Source organism: Sinohyriopsis cumingii, unplaced genomic scaffold (genome assembly GCF_028554795.1).
Source record: "Sinohyriopsis cumingii isolate HCF-2022 unplaced genomic scaffold, ASM2855479v2 utg001578l, whole genome shotgun sequence".
NCBI classification, from domain to species: Eukaryota; Metazoa; Mollusca; class Bivalvia; order Unionida; family Unionidae; genus Sinohyriopsis; species Sinohyriopsis cumingii.
The window spans coordinates 1-19,752 of NW_028316022.1; the positions used below are offsets into that span (position 1 = coordinate 1).

Here is a 19,752-nt window from a genome sequence, read left to right on the forward strand (position 1 = left end):
TGAAATTTGAAATAATACGTTCAGTCTAGTACATGCTTTCGAATTGTTGTGTTATTTGGAATAATTGAATTTTCTTGTTATTTTAATTTCGAATCAAAAAGTAATTATACAGAGGGATTTCAAATAATATTTTATGTATTTCTGGTATGGCGTATTTACGCCTAAATATTAACAATGAAAGAATATTTCCCACCATATTGGGTCATAGTGTTCGGTTGTATTTTGTGTGCATAACAGAAGTGATTTATTCTAAAGAATGTTTAAGTTAGATCCTCTTAGAAAGACATCGCTTTTATTCATATTTATTTCTTGCTGTTAAAGTTATGAGTTAGCCGATAATTTGGATGGTAAGTGTATATACAGATTCCAATCCTATGATACAACTGTATGTTAGCAATCATGCATTTGATAAATATTTTTATACTTGCAGGTATGTATGTGTAAATATATGACAACAACGATATCTTTAATATCACATAATCCATTGTCAAACCTAGAAAATCACTTTCCCCTTGTGTCAAAAATTATGCGGTGAATGAATACATTGTATCTCAACCTCCTTTTTGCAACTTAAAGAAAACGTGACAAACCGTCTTACAACATCATTTAAATTCAAAGGGAAATACTTAATAAAATTTTGCCATTTGTGTATATGCACACATCCTTCACGTGAGTGGTTTTTCACAAAGATGTGTCTTGAGGTCTGCCCCTTTTAAGTAAAACGAAATTACAATCTTTTGTTATTTTCTGAAAATGACTTATCAATAATGTCGACAATGGCATGCGAGATACAACGCGAACGAATGAGAAATGTCGTTATTTGCCAACGTCATAGGCAAATAATATTAGGTTCCGTTTTATTGTTATCTAATACATTTGGACTTCAATCATTGGTTCAACCGATATCTCTCTTGTAAACAATTCAGCATAAATGAATTAGGGGATCCTTGATCACGTTTGATCTTGATGTCTAATAATAGCATCAACTCCTAGGGAATTTCCGTTACTTTCAGTTCTAAAAATATATCCTCTTTCCAGAAGGTTCGTCACTGGATATAGTCTCTAAGCATGCACCACTGAAAGTACAACGAGTCAAGTATGAAATCCAATCTAATTGATTTACTACTGAAATCCTAGGTAATATGAAGACATGAGACCAATTGAAGGATATAGGAAACGATGTACAATATAAAGTATGGAGAAATAAAATAACAAGTATAATTAAAAAGGCTTAAAAAATATAACAATCACTGCTTGAAAACAAAAACGAGCAAGATGAATTATATTTGGAAAGTCTTCAGTGAACCGATTGAGGTAAAACACAAAGATTAGACAAATAAAATTCACTCACGTTTGGTAAATGACACCAAAGTCACTAATGACACTGACATTGCAAATGTTTTCAGTGAATTTTTCATCAACATTACCCATAAGTTAAAAGAACTAGCGATAGAAAACAACTTTAATGACCTGAGAAAGTTCTGCAGCAGCAAATTTTCTAAGGAAGTATGTTTATCTGTCCCTCAAGTATCAAAAATACTTTTTTTAAAAAATGTCTCAGTAAACTTCATATTAAGAAAAGCTACAGGACTTTATCAGATTGGTCCAAAACTCGTTAAAACTTCTGCCTCAGCTATTTCAGATATCATAACAGTCATAATCAATTTAATTATTGCAACCTCATCTGTCCCCAAAATATGGAAAACTGCAAAATTAAGGCCTATGTACAAATTTGGTTCTAAGAATGATGCTGATAACTACCAGCCAATTTCAATACTACCAAATGTGTTACAATTGATTGAAAAAACATGTCCATGAGTCGTTCATATCATATTTAACGAAACACTTTCTATTAAACCCTAATCAATCAAGCTTTAGACAGAAACATTCATGTGAGACTGCATTGATCTCTCTGAGTGGTAATGGCAACAAGCACTGGATCTAGGCTGAATAATAAGATGTGTATTTGTAGATTTCAGAAAAGATTTTGACATGGTGGATCATGAAATCCTTTTGAAAAAACTGAAAATTTACCAATGTGATGAAAAAACAATTAGATGGTTCACATCATACTTAAGTGAGAGAACACAACATGTTTATATAAATAATGTTTTGTCTGAACCTGAACAATTAGATATGGAGTACCACAAGGTTCAATTTTAGGTCTATTACTGTTAATATTATTTGTTATGCGCTACCACGTTTTAATAAGCTACTCAATTTCATCTACAGATCTCTATACCGACGACACAACATTGTCAGACATCCAAAACACCAAGCATGAACTAGAAATTTCTTTATAGTGTGCCCTAAGCAAACTGGACAACTGGTGCACAATCAATGGCATGGTGGTAAATACTGGTAAAACTAAAATATTACTTATCTCAACACGGCAAAAAAGAACAATTCTTGGTAGTAACTGTGTCTGACATGGAACGATGATAATTTGCAAATGGTCTGTCATGATAGACTACTTGGTGTTTTCGTAGATAATAGCCTATCATGGACTGCACATCTCAAACATATTAGTAGAAAAGTTAATTCAAGTTTATGGCTTCTCGATAGGGTAAGATATTTTCTCCCTGAAAGGTGCAGAAAACTATTTTTATAACAGTTACATACAACCCTATTTAGACTACTATAATGCAGTGTCGGGTAATTGAAATGATAAAAATAGAGCAAAGCTAGCATATCTTGAAATAATAGTTTTCAGGCTAATATCAATCCAAAAAGAAATCAATGAAAATTTAGCTGGTAAGTTAAAAATATTACCTATTAAAGATCGAATTCGGTTGAGCAAAGCCAAATTAATGTACAGGATATTTAATAATAGTGCTCCTGAATATTTACAATCACTATTCCAGTATAGGCTACCTGGTAATACTCCTACGATCCATGTCTACAAAACAGTATAAAATTCCCAAACCAAATACGGAATTATTTAAAAAAGTTGCCAATACTCTGGAACTTTGTTCTGGAATAGTATTCCAGTTGTCATTAGAAATGCCAAATGTATTTCCTTCCTCCTAACCCAATATATAGTGGCTTCAGAGATGCAGTTCAAATAGGTAAATTCCTTTGTATGAGGGCCACAAGGTAGAATAGTTCGTAAACTAATTGTCCCTCTTTAAATAAAGTCATTATTCTTAGTATTATTTATTTTGCCTTCGTCAGTCACTGTGCCAAATGGTGTAAGGCTTTTCTTTTAGGAGTTCAAGCAACCGTATGTAACAACATGCATAGAGTGACGTAAATAAATGCTTGTGGTACAATTTTAAATTCCTGTGGCAATCAAAATATAAATTAGCTAAAATCATTTCATATATATGAAGAAGTAATCTGTAGTAGTGGCCTACAAGTATTTAATATTGTTAAGGTCGACTTGCTCTTTTTCTATTTTAAGTAATACATTTATTATTTTTATTTTTTAAAAAATACAAAATGTTAGCAAAAGTCCATGAGATCTTACTTTAGAGTCCAGTGACTAGTCCTGACTATATTGAAGTTTTAAAAAAAAAATAGACATGTACGAAATTAATATATACATTTAAGTCTTGTAATATAAATACTACATTTGTATTCTTCTCTTTTAAATATAATGTATGCCTTGAGGTATATTTCTAAAGCCCCAAAATATGTAAGATAATACTATATATCCACTATCTTGATAAACATAAGGTCTTAATAATACCAAAATATTTTATTTGTCCAGAATTTACACTGACGTGAAGGTTTGCAAGAAACATTTTTTCTCGTATTTGATTAAAAATTTTGGGTAAGAATTGTAATTGCCCAGTCTGCTTGGCATTCAGTTTTTCCATTTTTGACCTGGTGATTACTGCAAATGAATTATGTGATAAAAATTGTACTTGATGCAATGGCAATTTTGAAACTTCTTTCAGTTACCTTTATGTATTCTTTGAGCATGTTATTGACAAAGCTTACAATCTGTATGTACCAAATTGTAAATCAGAATTATTTCTTCACTAAAATAAATAATATATAAACGTTTTACAAGATAACGTCCTAAAGAATTCTTTTTTATTATTTAAATGGACAGTTACATATAATTTTCAAAATATTATCTTATAACGAAATACACTAAAGATGAAAGTCGTGTTGTAACAGAACAATGACTACTGTCGCAGTTCCAAACGTTTCTTGGTATCATTCTCATTACTATTAGAATACGCGAATTGTTGGATATTAACATGGGAAAATTTGCTTTCATTGTTCATTGCAGAAATGCAAGTAGTTTGCAAGCTATATGTGTATATGAATAGTTCATATATTTTCGATAATAGGTGGAAGCAAGAGTTAAAAAATAACACATTTAATAATAGTTTCATATTCGAGTCAATATAGTATAATTCTGTAAATTTAAAACTTCCAAACAAAACGTTCACTGCATCTTCTGCATTCCTAGAATACTTGCATGCATTTCTAATACTGTTTCTTCATAGAATTACGATACAGTCGACTACTAATATGATTTATCCAAATATTGGCCCTGATTTTAACACACAATAGATGCAAAAGATTCAGAGCATTAGATTACAAACGTCATGAAAACTCATTACATTTTCCTTTGTAATGTCTTCATACACGAAACATGTTAAAGAGTTGAAATGTTAAAATACATAATGATAGCAACGCCTCTGCATTTATTATGGAAAATTCGTCTGAAATGCTATTCCACTTATTTAGCTAAAGATTTTGACCGTCTATCTATTTTTAGATAAAACGTTCATAATTTTGCCTAAATATTGGTACTCAATGCAATCAGAGTTTACCAAGGTCGATAACTTGCGAAATTTGAAATAATACGTTCAGTCTAGTACATGCTTTCGAATTGTTGTGTTATTTGGAATAATTGAATTTTCTTGTTATTTTAATTTCGAATCAAAAAGTAATTATACAGAGGGATTTCAAATAATATTTTATGTATTTCTGGTATGGCGTATTTACGCCTAAATATTAACAATGAAAGAATATTTCCCACCATATTGGGTCATAGTGTTCGGTTGTATTTTGTGTGCATAACAGAAGTGATTTATTCTAAAGAATGTTTAAGTTAGATCCTCTTAGAAAGACATCGCTTTTATTCATATTTATTTCTTGCTGTTAAAGTTATGAGTTAGCCGATAATTTGGATGGTAAGTGTATATACAGATTCCAATCCTATGATACAACTGTATGTTAGCAATCATGCATTTGATAAATATTTTTATACTTGCAGGTATGTATGTGTAAATATATGACAACAACGATATCTTTAATATCACATAATCCATTGTCAAACCTAGAAAATCACTTTCCCCTTGTGTCAAAAATTATGCGGTGAATGAATACATTGTATCTCAACCTCCTTTTTGCAACTTAAAGAAAACGTGACAAACCGTCTTACAACATCATTTAAATTCAAAGGGAAATACTTAATAAAATTTTGCCATTTGTGTATATGCACACATCCTTCACGTGAGTGGTTTTTCACAAAGATGTGTCTTGAGGTCTGCCCCTTTTAAGTAAAACGAAATTACAATCTTTTGTTATTTTCTGAAAATGACTTATCAATAATGTCGACAATGGCATGCGAGGTACAACGCGAACGAATGAGAAATGTCGTTATTTGCCAACGTCATAGGCAAATAATATTAGGTTCCGTTTTATTGTTATCTAATACATTTGGACTTCAATCATTGGTTCAACCGATATCTCTCTTGTAAACAATTCAGCATAAATGAATTAGGGGATCCTTGATCACGTTTGATCTTGATGTCTAATAATAGCATCAACTCCTAGGGAATTTCCGTTACTTTCAGTTCTAAAAATATATCCTCTTTCCAGAAGGTTCGTCACTGGATATAGTCTCTAAGCATGCACCACTGAAAGTACAACGAGTCAAGTATGAAATCCAATCTAATTGATTTACTACTGAAATCCTAGGTAATATGAAGACATGAGACCAATTGAAGGATATAGGAAACGATGTACAATATAAAGTATGGAGAAATAAAATAACAAGTATAATTAAAAAGGCTTAAAAAATATAACAATCACTGCTTGAAAACAAAACAAGCAAGATGAATTATATTTGGAAAGTCTTCAGTGAACCGATTGAGGTAAAACACAAAGATTAGACAAATAAAATTCACTCACGTTTGGTAAATGACACCAAAGTCACTAATGACACTGACATTGCAAATGTTTTCAGTGAATTTTTCATCAACATTACCCATAAGTTAAAAGAACTAGCGATAGAAAACAACTTTAATGACCTGAGAAAGTTCTGCAGCAGCAAATTTTCTAAGGAAGTATGTTTATCTGTCCCTCAAGTATCAAAAATACTTTTTTTTAAAAAATGTCTCAGTAAACTTCATATTAAGAAAAGCTACAGGACTTTATCAGATTGGTCCAAAACTCGTTAAAACTTCTGCCTCAGCTATTTCAGATATCATAACAGTCATAATCAATTTAATTATTGCAACCTCATCTGTCCCCAAAATATGGAAAACTGCAAAATTAAGGCCTATGTACAAATTTGGTTCTAAGAATGATGCTGATAACTACCAGCCAATTTCAATACTACCAAATGTGTTACAATTGATTGAAAAACATGTCCATGAGTCGTTCATATCATATTTAACGAAACACTTTCTATTAAACCCTAATCAATCAAGCTTTAGACAGAAACATTCATGTGAGACTGCATTGATCTCTCTGAGTGGTAATGGCAACAAGCACTGGATCTAGGCTGAATAATAAGATGTGTATTTGTAGATTTCAGAAAAGATTTTGACATGGTGGATCATGAAATCCTTTTGAAAAAACTGAAAATTTACCAATGTGATGAAAAAACAATTAGATGGTTCACATCATACTTAAGTGAGAGAACACAACATGTTTATATAAATAATGTTTTGTCTGAACCTGAACAATTAGATATGGAGTACCACAAGGTTCAATTTTAGGTCTATTACTGTTAATATTATTTGTTATGCGCTACCACGTTTTAATAAGCTACTCAATTTCATCTACAGATCTCTATACCGACGACACAACATTGTCAGACATCCAAAACACCAAGCATGAACTAGAAATTTCTTTATAGTGTGCCCTAAGCAAACTGGACAACTGGTGCACAATCAATGGCATGGTGGTAAATACTGGTAAAACTAAAATATTACTTATCTCAACACGGCAAAAAAGAACAATTCTTGGTAGTAACTGTGTCTGACATGGAACGATGATAATTTGCAAATGGTCTGTCATGATAGACTACTTGGTGTTTTCGTAGATAATAGCCTATCATGGACTGCACATCTCAAACATATTAGTAGAAAAGTTAATTCAAGTTTATGGCTTCTCGATAGGGTAAGATATTTTCTCCCTGAAAGGTGCAGAAAACTATTTTTATAACAGTTACATACAACCCTATTTAGACTACTATAATGCAGTGTCGGGTAATTGAAATGATAAAAATAGAACAAAGCTAGCATATCTTGAAATAATAGTTTTCAGGCTAATATCAATCCAAAAAGAAATCAATGAAAATTTAGCTGGTAAGTTAAAAATATTACCTATTAAAGATCGAATTCGGTTGAGCAAAGCAAAATTAATGTACAGGATATTTAATAATAGTGCTCCTGAATATTTACAATCACTATTCCAGTATAGGCTACCTGGTAATACTCCTACGATCCATGTCTACAAAACAGTATAAAATTCCCAAACCAAATACGGAATTATTTAAAAAAGTTGCCAATACTCTGGAACTTTGTTCTGGAATAGTATTCCAGTTGTCATTAGAAATGCCAAATGTATTTCCTTCCTCCTAACCCAATATATAGTGGCTTCAGAGATGCAGTTCAAATAGGTAAATTCCTTTGTATGAGGGCCACAAGGTAGAATAGTTCGTAAACTAATTGTCCCTCTTTAAATAAAGTCATTATTCTTAGTATTATTTATTTTGCCTTCGTCAGTCACTGTGCCAAATGGTGTAAGGCTTTTCTTTTAGGAGTTCAAGCAACCGTATGTAACAACATGCATAGAGTGACGTAAATAAATGCTTGTGGTACAATTTTAAATTCCTGTGGCAATCAAAATATAAATTAGCTAAAATCATTTCATATATATGAAGAAGTAATCTGTAGTAGTGGCCTACAAGTATTTAATATTGTTAAGGTCGACTTGCTCTTTTTCTATTTTAAGTAATACATTTATTATTTTTATTTTTTAAAAAATACAAAATGTTAGCAAAAGTCCATGAGATCTTACTTTAGAGTCCAGTGACTAGTCCTGACTATATTGAAGTTTTAAAAAAAAAATAGACATGTACGAAATTAATATATACATTTAAGTCTTGTAATATAAATACTACATTTGTATTCTTCTCTTTTAAATATAATGTATGCCTTGAGGTATATTTCTAAAGCCCCAAAATATGTAAGATAATACTATATATCCACTATCTTGATAAACATAAGGTCTTAATAATACCAAAATATTTTATTTGTCCAGAATTTACACTGACGTGAAGGTTTGCAAGAAACATTTTTTCTCGTATTTGATTAAAAATTTTGGGTAAGAATTGTAATTGCCCAGTCTGCTTGGCATTCAGTTTTTCCATTTTTGACCTGGTGATTACTGCAAATGAATTATGTGATAAAAATTGTACTTGATGCAATGGCAATTTTGAAACTTCTTTCAGTTACCTTTATGTATTCTTTGAGCATGTTATTGACAAAGCTTACAATCTGTATGTACCAAATTGTAAATCAGAATTATTTCTTCACTAAAATAAATAATATATAAACGTTTTACAAGATAACGTCCTAAAGAATTCTTTTTTATTATTTAAATGGACAGTTACATATAATTTTCAAAATATTATCTTATAACGAAATACACTAAAGATGAAAGTCGTGTTGTAACAGAACAATGACTACTGTCGCAGTTCCAAACGTTTCTTGGTATCATTCTCATTACTATTAGAATACGCGGATTTTTGGATATTAACATGGGAAAATTTGCTTTCATTGTTCATTGCAGAAATGCAAGTAGTTTGCAAGCTATATGTGTATATGAATAGTTCATATATTTTCGATAATAAGTGGAAGCAAGAGTTAAAAAATAACACATTTAATAATAGTTTCATATTCGAGTCAATATAGTATAATTCTGTAAATTTAAAACTTCCAAACAAAACGTTCACTGCATCAGCTGCATTCCTAGAATACTTGCATGCATTTCTGATACTGTTTCTTCATAGAATTACGATACAGTCGACTACTAATATGATTTATCCAAATATTGGCCCTGATTTTAACACACAATAGAGGCAAAAGATTCAGAGTATTAGATTACAAACGTCATGAAAACTCATTACATTTTCCTTTGTAATGTCTTCATACACGAAACCTGTTAAAGAGTAGAAATGTTAAAATACATAATGATAGCAACGCCTCTGCATTTATTATGGAAAATTCGTCTGAAATGCTATTCCACTTATTTAGCTAAAGATTTTGACCGTCTATCTATTTTTAGATAAAACGTTCATAATTTTGCCTAAATATTGGTACTCAATGCAATCAGAGTTTACCAAGGTCGATAACTTGCGAAATTTGAAATAATACGTTCAGTCTAGTACATGCTTTCGAATTGTTGTGTTATTTGGAATAATTGAATTTTCTTGTTATTTTAATTTCGAATCAAAAAGTAATTATACAGAGGGATTTTAAATAATATTGTATGTATTTCTGGTATGGCGTATTTACGCCTAAATATTAACAATGAAAGAATATTTCCCACCATATTGGGTCATAGTGTTCGGTTGTATTTTGTGTGCATAACAGAAGTGATTTATTCTAAAGAATGTTTAAGTTAGATCCTCTTAGAAAGACATCGCTTTTATTCATATTTATTTCTTGCTGTTAAAGTTATGAGTTAGCCGATAATTTGGATGGTAAGTGTATATACAGATTCCAATCCTATGATACAACTGTATGTTAGCAATCATGCATTTGATAAATATTTTTATACTTGCAGGTATGTATGTGTAAATATATGACAACAACGATATCTTTAATATCACATAATCCATTGTCAAACCTAGAAAATCACTTTCCCCTTGTGTCAAAAATTATGCGGTGAATGAATACATTGTATCTCAACCTCCTTTTTGCAACTTAAAGAAAACGTGACAAACCGTCTTACAACATCATTTAAATTCAAAGGGAAATACTTAATAAAATTTTGCCATTTGTGTATATGCACACATCCTTCACGTGAGTGGTTTTTCACAAAGATGTGTCTTGAGGTCTGCCCCTTTTAAGTAAAACGAAATTACAATCTTTTGTTATTTTCTGAAAATGACTTATCAATAATGTCGACAATGGCATGCGAGGTACAACGCGAACGAATGAGAAATGTCGTTATTTGCCAACGTCATAGGCAAATAATATTAGGTTCCGTTTTATTGTTATCTAATACATTTGGACTTCAATCGTTGGTTCAACCGATATCTCTCTTGTAAACAATTCAGCATAAATGAATTAGGGGATCCTTGATCACGTTTGATCTTGATGTCTAATAATAGCATCAACTCCTAGGGAATTTCCGTTACTTTCAGTTCTAAAAATATATCCTCTTTCCAGAAGGTTCGTCACTGGATATAGTCTCTAAGCATGCACCACTGAAAGTACAACGAGTCAAGTATGAAATCCAATCTAATTGATTTACTACTGAAATCCTAGGTAATATGAAGACATGAGACCAATTGAAGGATATAGGAAACGATGTACAATATAAAGTATGGAGAAATAAAAAAACAAGTATAATTAAAAAGGCTTAAAAAATATAACAATCACTGCTTGAAAACAAAACGAGCAAGATGAATTATATTTGGAAAGTCTTCAGTGATCCGATTGAGGTAAAACACAAAGATCAGACAAATAAAATTCACTCACTTTTGGTAAATGACACCAAAGTCACTAATGACACTGACATTGCAAATGTTTTCAGTGAATTTTTCATCAACATTACCCATAAGTTAAAAGAACTAGCGATAGAAAACAACTTTAATGAACTGAGAAAGTTCTGCAGCAGCAAATTTTCTAAGGAAATATGTTTATCTGTCCCTCAAGTATCAAAAATACTTTTATTTTAAAAATGTCTCAGTAAACTTCATATTAAGAAAAGCTACATGACTTTATCAGATTGGTCCAAAACTCGTTAAAACTTCTGCCTCAGCTATTTCAGATATCATAACAGTCATAATCAATTTAATTATTGCAACCTCATCTGTCCCCAAAATATGGAAAACTGCAAAATTAAGGCCTATGTACAAATTTGGTTCTAAGAATGATGCTGATAACTACCAGCCAATTTCAATACTACCAAATGTGTTACAATTGATTGAAAAACATGTCCATGAGTCGTTCATATCATATTTAACGAAACACTTTCTATTAAACCCTAATCAATCAAGCTTTAGACAGAAACATTCATGTGAGACTGCATTGATCTCTCTGAGTGGTAATGGCAACAAGCACTGGATCTAGGCTGAATAATAAGATGTGTATTTGTAGATTTCAGAAAAGATTTTGACATGGTGGATCATGAAATCCTTTTGAAAAAACTGAAAATTTACCAATGTGATGAAAAAACAATTAGATGGTTCACATCATACTTAAGTGAGAGAACACAACATGTTTATATAAATAATGTTTTGTCTGAACCTGAACAATTAGATATGGAGTACCACAAGGTTCAATTTTAGGTCTATTACTGTTAATATTATTTGTTATGCGCTACCACGTTTTAATAAGCTACTCAATTTCATCTACAGATCTCTATACCGACGACACAACATTGTCAGACATCCAAAACACCAAGCATGAACTAGAAATTTCTTTATAGTGTGCCCTAAGCAAACTGGACAACTGGTGCACAATCAATGGCATGGTGGTAAATACTGGTAAAACTAAAATATTACTTATCTCAACACGGCAAAAAAGAACAATTCTTGGTAGTAACTGTGTCTGACATGGAACGATGATAATTTGCAAATGGTCTGTCATGATAGACTACTTGGTGTTTTCGTAGATAATAGCCTATCATGGACTGCACATCTCAAACATATTAGTAGAAAAGTTAATTCAAGTTTATGGCTTCTCGATAGGGTAAGATATTTTCTCCCTGAAAGGTGCAGAAAACTATTTTTATAACAGTTACATACAACCCTATTTAGACTACTATAATGCAGTGTCGGGTAATTGAAATGATAAAAATAGAACAAAGCTAGCATATCTTGAAATAATAGTTTTCAGGCTAATATCAATCCAAAAAGAAATCAATGAAAATTTAGCTGGTAAGTTAAAAATATTACCTATTAAAGATCGAATTCGGTTGAGCAAAGCAAAATTAATGTACAGGATATTTAATAATAGTGCTCCTGAATATTTACAATCACTATTCCAGTATAGGCTACCTGGTAATACTCCTACGATCCATGTCTACAAAACAGTATAAAATTCCCAAACCAAATACGGAATTATTTAAAAAAGTTGCCAATACTCTGGAACTTTGTTCTGGAATAGTATTCCAGTTGTCATTAGAAATGCCAAATGTATTTCCTTCCTCCTAACCCAATATATAGTGGCTTCAGAGATGCAGTTCAAATAGGTAAATTCCTTTGTATGAGGGCCACAAGGTAGAATAGTTCGTAAACTAATTGTCCCTCTTTAAATAAAGTCATTATTCTTAGTATTATTTATTTTGCCTTCGTCAGTCACTGTGCCAAATGGTGTAAGGCTTTTCTTTTAGGAGTTCAAGCAACCGTATGTAACAACATGCATAGAGTGACGTAAATAAATGCTTGTGGTACAATTTTAAATTCCTGTGGCAATCAAAATATAAATTAGCTAAAATCATTTCATATATATGAAGAAGTAATCTGTAGTAGTGGCCTACAAGTATTTAATATTGTTAAGGTCGACTTGCTCTTTTTCTATTTTAAGTAATACATTTATTATTTTTATTTTTTAAAAAATACAAAATGTTAGCAAAAGTCCATGAGATCTTACTTTAGAGTCCAGTGACTAGTCCTGACTATATTGAAGTTTTAAAAAAAAAATAGACATGTACGAAATTAATATATACATTTAAGTCTTGTAATATAAATACTACATTTGTATTCTTCTCTTTTAAATATAATGTATGCCTTGAGGTATATTTCTAAAGCCCCAAAATATGTAAGATAATACTATATATCCACTATCTTGATAAACATAAGGTCTTAATAATACCAAAATATTTTATTTGTCCAGAATTTACACTGACGTGAAGGTTTGCAAGAAACATTTTTTCTCGTATTTGATTAAAAATTTTGGGTAAGAATTGTAATTGCCCAGTCTGCTTGGCATTCAGTTTTTCCATTTTTGACCTGGTGATTACTGCAAATGAATTATGTGATAAAAATTGTACTTGATGCAATGGCAATTTTGAAACTTCTTTCAGTTACCTTTATGTATTCTTTGAGCATGTTATTGACAAAGCTTACAATCTGTATGTACCAAATTGTAAATCAGAATTATTTCTTCACTAAAATAAATAATATATAAACGTTTTACAAGATAACGTCCTAAAGAATTCTTTTTTATTATTTAAATGGACAGTTACATATAATTTTCAAAATATTATCTTATAACGAAATACACTAAAGATGAAAGTCGTGTTGTAACAGAACAATGACTACTGTCGCAGTTCCAAACGTTTCTTGGTATCATTCTCATTACTATTAGAATACGCGGATTTTTGGATATTAACATGGGAAAATTTGCTTTCATTGTTCATTGCAGAAATGCAAGTAGTTTGCAAGCTATATGTGTATATGAATAGTTCATATATTTTCGATAATAAGTGGAAGCAAGAGTTAAAAAATAACACATTTAATAATAGTTTCATATTCGAGTCAATATAGTATAATTCTGTAAATTTAAAACTTCCAAACAAAACGTTCACTGCATCAGCTGCATTCCTAGAATACTTGCATGCATTTCTGATACTGTTTCTTCATAGAATTACGATACAGTCGACTACTAATATGATTTATCCAAATATTGGCCCTGATTTTAACACACAATAGAGGCAAAAGATTCAGAGTATTAGATTACAAACGTCATGAAAACTCATTACATTTTCCTTTGTAATGTCTTCATACACGAAACCTGTTAAAGAGTAGAAATGTTAAAATACATAATGATAGCAACGCCTCTGCATTTATTATGGAAAATTCGTCTGAAATGCTATTCCACTTATTTAGCTAAAGATTTTGACCGTCTATCTATTTTTAGATAAAACGTTCATAATTTTGCCTAAATATTGGTACTCAATGCAATCAGAGTTTACCAAGGTCGATAACTTGCGAAATTTGAAATAATACGTTCAGTCTAGTACATGCTTTCGAATTGTTGTGTTATTTGGAATAATTGAATTTTCTTGTTATTTTAATTTCGAATCAAAAAGTAATTATACAGAGGGATTTTAAATAATATTGTATGTATTTCTGGTATGGCGTATTTACGCCTAAATATTAACAATGAAAGAATATTTCCCACCATATTGGGTCATAGTGTTCGGTTGTATTTTGTGTGCATAACAGAAGTGATTTATTCTAAAGAATGTTTAAGTTAGATCCTCTTAGAAAGACATCGCTTTTATTCATATTTATTTCTTGCTGTTAAAGTTATGAGTTAGCCGATAATTTGGATGGTAAGTGTATATACAGATTCCAATCCTATGATACAACTGTATGTTAGCAATCATGCATTTGATAAATATTTTTATACTTGCAGGTATGTATGTGTAAATATATGACAACAACGATATCTTTAATATCACATAATCCATTGTCAAACCTAGAAAATCACTTTCCCCTTGTGTCAAAAATTATGCGGTGAATGAATACATTGTATCTCAACCTCCTTTTTGCAACTTAAAGAAAACGTGACAAACCGTCTTACAACATCATTTAAATTCAAAGGGAAATACTTAATAAAATTTTGCCATTTGTGTATATGCACACATCCTTCACGTGAGTGGTTTTTCACAAAGATGTGTCTTGAGGTCTGCCCCTTTTAAGTAAAACGAAATTACAATCTTTTGTTATTTTCTGAAAATGACTTATCAATAATGTCGACAATGGCATGCGAGGTACAACGCGAACGAATGAGAAATGTCGTTATTTGCCAACGTCATAGGCAAATAATATTAGGTTCCGTTTTATTGTTATCTAATACATTTGGACTTCAATCGTTGGTTCAACCGATATCTCTCTTGTAAACAATTCAGCATAAATGAATTAGGGGATCCTTGATCACGTTTGATCTTGATGTCTAATAATAGCATCAACTCCTAGGGAATTTCCGTTACTTTCAGTTCTAAAAATATATCCTCTTTCCAGAAGGTTCGTCACTGGATATAGTCTCTAAGCATGCACCACTGAAAGTACAACGAGTCAAGTATGAAATCCAATCTAATTGATTTACTACTGAAATCCTAGGTAATATGAAGACATGAGACCAATTGAAGGATATAGGAAACGATGTACAATATAAAGTATGGAGAAATAAAAAAACAAGTATAATTAAAAAGGCTTAAAAAATATAACAATCACTGCTTGAAAACAAAACGAGCAAGATGAATTATATTTGGAAAGTCTTCAGTGATCCGATTGAGGTAAAACACAAAGATCAGACAAATAAAATTCACTCACTTTTGGTAAATGACACCAAAGTCACTAATGACACTGACATTGCAAATGTTTTCAGTGAATTTTTCATCAACATTACCCATAAGTTAAAAGAACTAGCGATAGAAAACAACTTTAATGAACTGAGAAAGTTCTGCAGCAGCAAATTTTCTAAGGAAATATGTTTATCTGTCCCTCAAGTATCAAAAATACTTTTATTTTAAAAATGTCTCAGTAAACTTCATATTAAGAAAAGCTACATGACTTTATCAGATTGGTCCAAAACTCGTTAAAACTTCTGCCTCAGCTATTTCAGATATCATAACAGTCATAATCAATTTAATTATTGCAACCTCATCTGTCCCCAAAATATGGAAAACTGCAAAATTAAGGCCTATGTACAAATTTGGTTCTAAGAATGATGCTGATAACTACCAGCCAATTTCAATACTACCAAATGTGTTACAATTGATTGAAAAACATGTCCATGAGTCGTTCATATCATATTTAACGAAACACTTTCTATTAAACCCTAATCAATCAAGCTTTAGACAGAAACATTCATGTGAGACTGCATTGATCTCTCTGAGTGGTAATGGCAACAAGCACTGGATCTAGGCTGAATAATAAGATGTGTATTTGTAGATTTCAGAAAAGATTTTGACATGGTGGATCATGAAATCCTTTTGAAAAAACTGAAAATTTACCAATGTGATGAAAAAACAATTAGATGGTTCACATCATACTTAAGTGAGAGAACACAACATGTTTATATAAATAATGTTTTGTCTGAACCTGAACAATTAGATATGGAGTACCACAAGGTTCAATTTTAGGTCTATTACTGTTAATATTATTTGTTATGCGCTACCACGTTTTAATAAGCTACTCAATTTCATCTACAGATCTCTATACCGACGACACAACATTGTCAGACATCCAAAACACCAAGCATGAACTAGAAATTTCTTTATAGTGTGCCCTAAGCAAACTGGACAACTGGTGCACAATCAATGGCATGGTGGTAAATACTGGTAAAACTAAAATATTACTTATCTCAACACGGCAAAAAAGAACAATTCTTGGTAGTAACTGTGTCTGACATGGAACGATGATAATTTGCAAATGGTCTGTCATGATAGACTACTTGGTGTTTTCGTAGATAATAGCCTATCATGGACTGCACATCTCAAACATATCAGTAGAAAAGTTAATTCAAGTTTATGGCTTCTCAATCAGAGATGCAGTTAAAATAGAACAATTCCTTTGTATGAGTGCCTCAAGCTAGATTAGTTTTTAAGCTAATTGTGTTACCCTCTTTAAATAAAGTCATTATTATTATTATTATTTATTTTACCTTCGTCAGTCCCTGTACCTAATGGTATAGGGCTGTTGATTTAGGAGTTCAAGCAACCATATGTAACAAAATACATAGAGTGATGTAAATAAATGCTTGTGGTACAATTTTAAATTCCTGTGGCAATCAAAATATAAATTAGCTAAAATCATTTCATATATATGAAGAAGTGATCTGCACTAGTGGCCTACAAGTATTTAATATTGTTAAGGTCGACTTGCTCTTTTTCTATTTTAAGTAATACATTTATTATTTTTATTTTTAAAAAAACAAACAAAATATTAACAAAAAGTCTATGCGATCTTAGTTTGGAGTCCGGTCATTAGACCTGGGTATGTTGCAGTTTAAAAAAAAACATTGTAAATGTTGAAATTTATAAGGTTTCATGATTTTAGCTTTCCAGCTTTTTGTACCACATACATGCAGGGATTCAGTATGCTTATTTGTTAAACATATTCCATGAGGTCATAAACGTGGAGCCAGACCGGCTGAGGGAACTAATCATACAGATTCTGCAGTTCCACCCCCGCCTTGTCTTTCATGTATTGGAGCCAGGTTCATGTCAGTGTGGTGGTAATCACCCAACCCCCAACACAAGACTACCAGAATAGTGTGTGGAAAATGTAGGGAGATGCCCACAGACATAGAATAGGTGATGTGAGAGACAGCTCAACATATCACTATCGCCGGTAAGAATATATCAACTTTTGTTTAGAATGCATACTGCCACTAATGCATTATGCTTAATATCCTTTATAGTGTTTATTTAACATAATGAGTTTCAAGACTTTTAGCAAGACTGCTTGCCAAATGAGACATATGGTTAGATTATTTCTTTGCAACCACTGTGAATAAATTTTAAAATTATAAGCCGTCCAAAAACAGACAGGCATACATATGCAAATGATAAGGACTTTTTCTACAATTGATGCTCATCGAGTAGATTAATTTCATTACCTGGTTTGACTGTGGGTACCTCACTATGCTAAACAAATCTAAGCTGATGATGATACAAGGATACAATTCTTGTGTAAATACTATCTTCATCTGCAATCAGCTATTTTTATTTGATCCCAATGCAGGAGTCTCTGACCTCTCAAAATTCTCCCCAAAATCTTTGAGCTGTCTATCTTAACATCAACTGCACATAATATCAGTTCTAGTTGTGCACTCTCAGTGCTCATGTCAAAATAAAAACCGTGTGCAGTTTTGATCCATGTGTTATAGCATATTACAAATTCGAATAATCTTTCAGGATTTTCAAGTTCTAATCCTTGATGAGGCTGTATTTGCCTTGGCCAGGATGTACAGACGGGATGTTCTTGTCCTCAATGATAAAGTTGACTTGCTGAGCGCCAACAGACATGCTGGCTATAGGCAGTTCATACTACAGCAACATGGAAGGCTGGGGTCTGGACAGAGACATGTAATTCCCTCTTGCTGTTTCATGCAGGTACGTGACAAATATCTTGATTGGACAATACACTAGCTTCATCCCCTCTAGGCTTGCATGAACTTAAACACTTTCTTGCATGTACGAATTTGTATATAAATGAATGCATTTTTCATCATTCTTTCTTTTGTTGTAACTGCACATAATATTATATCAAACAGTTATGCTTTCATTCATATTTTTTAACACCCGTCTATTTCTGTCTATATACAAACGTGGGCATCAAGGTCACAAAGAATTAATATAAACATTTTCAGCAATTGCCGATACAGCATTATACATTGTTTTCGACTACAGATATTTTCAGAATATTATATAAAATGTAACCTGCCTTAGTTGACACCTCCATATATCAAACACCGTTTCATATTTTACAGAACTAAAACAAGAGATCTTCTCCTTCACCAAAACTAGAGTTGATGGTGATTCTTGAGGCGCCATGATTCTACAACTTCTCCTGTGATGATCTTCCGTTTGTTCTCTTCTCCTCCTCATACCCTGCTTGCTCTCAAGTCGACAGATGAAAGCTTGCTGTTTGAGCTCCCTGGTGGGGGGATGTGTTTTCTTTTCCTTGCCAGGGTAGACGGACCACCTGCCGTTTTTTGTTGTAACATCAAATAAACCTCTTTTAAATAAAAAAATTATTTTCTTAATTTGTGTGACAAGCATTCCCATGCTAAGCCATATTAACGTTTTCACCCAATGTTAGAGCCTAATGGGCAGTTCCCAAAAAGTTGTCGAGGGGTTGTTTTTGTTCTTATTTGTTCTATCCACAAAGTACTATGTGAAACAGGATGCATTTTTGCCCATTCTTTCAGAAGGCAACATATGTTCATGAACAGGTATTAACTAGTAATCATCCATCATGACAACATATTCCCCATACCTCCTGGGGAAATTCCATGAACCCATATGTCCTTAATAAAGTGTATCAGTCTCCTGGGAAAGTGTAACACATATCAGTGGATCTAATTAATAGACTTGCGTTGCTCAAATCAAAATAAATATCCACTAGAATGATAACAATACTAATTACAAGATGTGTATGCATGAAAATATCAAGATTCCTTACCAAAAATGTTAAAAAAATGTGTACCGATTGTTCCAAAATGACTTGTATCTAATACAAAGTTCTCGTGACTTGTATATGTGAATACTATTCCATTGGCTTGATGTCCAAGCAGGGATCAT

At 31.8% G+C, this 19,752-nt stretch overlaps 1 long non-coding RNA gene across 1 annotated transcript; it reads left to right on the top strand.

The window, feature by feature from the left end:
• The first annotated feature begins 17,297 nt into the window (after positions 1-17,297).
• Positions 17,298-19,048, top strand: LOC149771924 (uncharacterized). Its single transcript, XR_016418086.1, has 3 exons — positions 17,298-17,797; positions 18,364-18,561; positions 18,939-19,048. It is a non-coding gene; the product is annotated as an uncharacterized LOC149771924 (long non-coding RNA).
• Positions 19,049-19,752: the final 704 nt, after the last annotated feature.